Here is a 5,635-nt window from a genome sequence, read left to right on the forward strand (position 1 = left end):
TGACATTGAAATGAGTATTTACTGGTATTTTTAATATCTTAAAAATGTTTGGAATAGCAGAGCTTGGACTCAGGCATGTCTCTCTCTCTCTTTCTGTAGTCCATCCCTCCATTCCCTACTCCTCTTACTTTAGCCAGAGCCAGACCAGTTAACTTGGAGAATCTCCAGTTTAATGGGGTGAAGCTGAAGTTTTTTAATTTGCCACACCATAAAAATAAAGTCCATTTCTCACGTCATAGAGCTTATGGCCTGACAAATGTTATCTAGAAAGAGAGACAGAGGTGGAAATACGAGAGGAGAGGAAAAGAAAAGGGGAGAGGAGAGAATAGGAGAGGGGGAGGTGAGAGGACAGGAGTTTTTTATGTCACTTGTTTTATGCAGATTGTCTGAGCTTGACCGATCAGGAGTGCTCTCTTTCTGTTCACAACCTGTATGTGTGTGTGTGTGTGTTTGTGTGTGTGTGTGACTCGGGGGTCAGTGGTGTATCTCTTCTCGATCTGTTTCCTGTGGTCTGGGCTAATGTTAAGCGCCAGATGCAGGCCTAATGTTGTTGTGGTTAGTAGTAGTGTGTGTTTTCTCTGCGTCTGTGCTTCCAGATGTGTGTGTGTGCGTGTGTGTGTGCATGCCCAGGGCACATGCAGCAGAGGTGTACAGTAAATCAGTGTGAAGAGGTCTGTGAGGAGCGTCAAGGAGCACATGATGAATTCCTGCGAGCTGGTTGGACGTCCGAGGTTTAGTTAAGTAATCAGTGAAAAATGTTCCACACTGAATAATGGATGCATCCTCTTCTCAGAGCCTCATCTACACGCACACACACACAAACTCAGGCACACACTCACGCACACACTCAAACTCACACACACTTGCTGATGAAGGGCTACATCTCTGTGGAGAAGGAGAGGGGGAAAGAGGGAGGAGGGTGAGGGGGCCAGGAGGTACTTTACCTGCTTCAACCTGCTATTTGCTTGGATTCTACCTGGGTTCTACTGTACCTGGGTACTACCTGGGTTCTACTGTACCTGGGTTCTACTGTACCTGGGTTCTACCTGGGTTCTACTGTACCTGGGTACTACCTGGGTTCCACTGTACCTGGGTTTTACCTGGGTTCTACTGTACCTGGGTTCCGCTGTACCTGGGTTCTACTGTACCTGGATACTACCTGGGTTCCACTGTACCTAGGTTCTACTATACCTGGGTTCTACCTGGGTTCCACTGTACCTGGGTTTTACCTGGGTTCTACTGTACCTGGGTTCCACTGTACCTGGGTTCCACTGTACCTGGGTTCTACCTGGGTTCTCTCCAGGTAATACCTGTTCTCTTGTGTTCTTCATTGAATGAAAACAGGGTTTAGGGGATGCTGCTGGTGTCACGTTTGTTTGGCCAGTTCTGAGGTAGAAAACATCACAGACTCAAATTTCCTTGCATTAACACACTCCCACTCTCTCTCTCACACACACACACACACACATCTATCTTATCTGAGTTCCCCACCCTGAGATGTGTGTGTGTCTTGCAGCTCGTCTTCTGTTTATTTCAGGTTTTTATGTATTTAATCTTTTCTTCACGCTCACTGCCTTTAACAGTGGGATCAGCACATTGTTCCTCCCTTCACACGCCCCCTCACTCTTCTGTAGACTGGCTGTGTGTGTGCATCGCTTTGTTTGTGTGTGTGAGAATGCCTACGTTCATTTCCTTCTAATTAATTCTTAATCTTTATCCGTAATTCAGCGTTTATTTGTAATATTGAGGCAAAACCTGTCTCTGGGTTAACAATGTAAAAAAATATATCTATGGTTATTACAGTACTTTATGTTCTGTGTGTGTGTGTGTGTGTGTGTGTGTGTGTGTGTGTGTGAGTGTGTGTGTGTGTGTGTGTGTGTGCGCGTGTATGTGTGTGTGTAAGTGTGTGTAAGTGTGTGTGTGTGTGTGTGTCAGAGGAGCAGACGCAGACTGTCTTTAGAGCTGGTTCTTAATAGGAAGTGAAGATCTGTGAGTGTGTGCAGTTTCTCCCCCTCTGCCCCCCCCCCCTCTCCCCCCTCCCTCCCCCCTGGTTCAGCACTTCTCCCGCCGGAGGAAGAGTGGTCAAATTAGTGCTAATTAGCGTGAGTGTGTCTCTTTAGCAATCTGACACAAACGCACACTCACACACAAACACACACACACTCACGCTTCTAATGCACTGGAGAAATCCTGCACCTCACAGGTCACTTCCACAGACAGCTCCAATAAGCTCTAATAAGACCCATAGACTCCCAGTGTTTTTTCTCTCATGAAGGAACTGATGAAACTGCTGCAGGTCCTACTCCACTGTTTGTAGAAGCTGTCTTAACCTTTTAGTTTCTACTTTATATTTCAGTTTAGTCCTTTTTATTAGCTTACTGCCTCTTCTCCACTTCTCTCTCCTCTCCTCCCTCTCCTCCCTCTCTCTCCCTTTCCTCCCTCTCTCTCCCTCCATCTCTGAGGACACAGCAGTATGTTGAAGCAGATTATCTAATGAGGGGCATCAAGCCGTCCATACTGAGGTGCGAACAGCATGAGAAGAAAAGGACTCAACATTTCCATAGAGCATTTAAATCTTCCAGCTCAGCTACTTGGATCTATAAATTTGTCATAAACCTCCCTGGCTTCTGAAATATGCAGAGGAGATCAGCTCAGCTCTTTTGCTGAGCACAAATTTCAGCAAATGGTTTAAGTTACGTTGAGTTGGAAGAAGCCAACTCTTGAGAGGTTTTGGTAGGGGACCTTGAGCTGAAAGCTTGATACTGTGTCGTGATTTGCGTTAAATCCATCTCAGTTTTTTTATATGACTGTGCTTTATTTTCACTTGTTTATTATATTTGGAATGATGAATGTAGAAACGACGTTGTTTTTATGCAATTTGGGGGTTGGACTGAAAGTTTCTCTCTTCCTCCCTCTCTCCTTCTTTCTCCATCCTTCTCTCCTTCTTTCTCCATCCTTCTCTCCCATGTGATGTAATGACCACGCTGGACAGTTGCCGTGGTGCCCGCTCCTGTTATTGTTGTTATCAATCACCCTCTAAGGATCGCCGTGGCAACAGCGCCACTGGTCACCCCGACAACACACGGGTGTGATAAGGTTAGCGGGGGAGGACGACAGGGAAAAATGGCGGCAAAAAAGTTTAACAAAGCATATTCCCTTCTTTTATGACTCCATGTGACCTTTAAGGATATTAACATCTGACATGATGGATCGCAGGCCAGGGAGGAGAGAAAGAGAGATGGAAAGAGGGAGAGAAGGAGAGAGGGGTCTCTTTTCTCATTAGCCAGCTGTGGTTGGAGGAGATAGCAAGGCTGCTCTCTTTCCTTAATCCCCTCTTTTGAAAGAGAGGAGCGTGTGATATTAGTGTTTAAAATGAAAAGCTTTCCTCTCTGGGCCATACTGCCTGAGTCAGCACTACTCTTGGAGCAGAACCATTAGCTCAGAGTGATAGGCAGCTCCTCTCACACACACACACACACTCACACACACACCCAAACTCCTTCTCTCTCTATCTCTCTCTCTCTCTCTCCCTCTCTCTCCCTCTCTCTCTCTCTCTCTCTCTCTCTCTCTCTCTCTCTCTCTCTCTCTCTCTCTCTCTCTCTCTCTCTCTCTGACACACACACTCAATTAAAGTCTGACCTTCAACCCCCCAGGGCTGGCAGAGTGTGTCACACCATATCTACGGCAAAGACGATCTGTCCCCCAGTGTCTGATCTGGCGTGTGTGTGAGGTTGTGTGAGTGTGTGTACGTGTGTGTCGAGCGAGGCTTTCCATCAGATGAGAAGGCACCACCGTTTTCACTCAGCCTCTTTCTATTGAACTGCAGGTGAATGGAAGAGGGATGAAGGGATTGGGCAGAGGAGGACAGGAGGAGAGGAGGGTGAAAGAGAAGAGAATGATCCTTGCATGCATACATTTGAGCATAGTGGAGCTGGGAGGACAATTGTCTGCGAATTGTAAACATTCCCTTTACACATTCGACAAACTCCTTCTCCTCCCCCACATGCAGACATCCAAACACACACACACACACTGCGCCGTTGTCTGAGCGATAAGAAGTGGAGAGGTTCAGATTAGCAGGGTGGAGAACACTCCCTCCTGTAAGAGTCCCCTGCTCCTGCGCGCAACACTGATAAGAGTCCTCCAGAAATCCCAGTGCTGGGAAAACAGTTCCCCCTGGCACCTGAACTGCTTCGAGACTAATCTACACTGTCTCTTTCGGTTCTGTTTCTCTCTCTGTCTCTTTTCTCCCTCCATTTCTTTCTCCCTTCTCTGTCTTTCTCTATCTCTCTCTCTTTCTCTCTTTCTTTCCCTCTGTCATTCAGTCTCTCTGTCTCTTTCACTCTTTTTGTCTCTCTCCTTCTGCCTCACATGCATTCTCTCTCTCTGTCTCTCTATCTCTCTCTCTCTGTGTGGACACACAAAGGTGTCCCAGCATAGGTCTCCAGCCCACATATGCAGGTCTGTGGATGTGGTGCTCAGTTCTATCAGCCAGGGCAGTGCCACACTGTCACAGCAACATCTGATAGGATGGGCCAGTGTGTGCAGTCTTCAACACACACACACACTTCACCATGTAGCCTGTCACAGCACGGTGTGCAGTGCTGGACTGGACATAGAGTCTTCCATTTTTTTTGTGTTGTGTTGTCATGTTGTGTGGTGCATTATTTACACTGCGTTATGGAAAAAGATGGGGGCCCTCTACCCATGGCAGGGGAGTGTGTGTGTGTGTGTGTGTGTGTGTGTGTGTGTGTGTGCGTGTGTGACTTGGTACTAGGGGCCCTTGGTACAGTACCCTATAGAGAGGGCCTGGTAGAATGTCAGGAGATTGAACAAGCAGCTTTGCTCTTTAATGGAAGAACCTATTACCCTGACCTGGAAAGATGGAGGGAGGGATGGGAGGAGAGAGGGATGGAGGGTGGAGGGATGGAGGTGTGTGCTGGAAGCTAAGGGAGTGATGGGAGAAAGGGAAGTTGAAATGGTAGTGTGTGTGTGTGTGTGTGGGGGGGGGGGGAGTGTCGCTGCAGGGTGGGGGCCTAAAGCAGAGCACAGCCATCTGTGTGAATGTGTGAAGTAATTACCGTCAGCTGACTGGGCCCACAGCAGAATGGAAGTGTCACTTTGGGAAATTGTATTTTTATTTACTGTGTCAGGCTTCTCCCTCGCACCCGGCTCCTGCTTACCACGTGTGTGTGTGTGTGTGTGTGTGTGTCTGGTTTTGTATGCGCAGGGTTGGTTACTTATGTACAGTATTATCAATTTACCAGTGTGCATGCGTGTGTGTAAGTGTTGGTGTGTGTTTGCGTGTGGGGGGGATATGTTTTTCTTTAGGTGCCGAAAGTGGTCTGCTCTCAGCCTGTTGTGTGTACACTATTCTTTGCATTAATGTGCATTGCACTTCATGTGGGCAAAACATGCTTGCATGCAAGGTGGCATGCATATTAATGTTGGTATTTCCATTAAAACCCTTTGATGTTTTGGCATGTGAATGCGTATCCGCGTTCGTTTGGGTACATCTTTGAAATGATGTGTTCTTGTGTGCTGTACAAATAAGCATTAAGGAGTGTGTGTGTGTGTGTGTGTTGGTGTGTGTGCATGCATATGTATGGGAATAGGCCCAGTTACCTCCAAAGGG

The sequence above is a fragment of the Hypomesus transpacificus genome, chromosome 13 (assembly GCF_021917145.1).
Source record: "Hypomesus transpacificus isolate Combined female chromosome 13, fHypTra1, whole genome shotgun sequence".
Lineage (NCBI taxonomy): Eukaryota > Metazoa > Chordata > Actinopteri > Osmeriformes > Osmeridae > Hypomesus > Hypomesus transpacificus.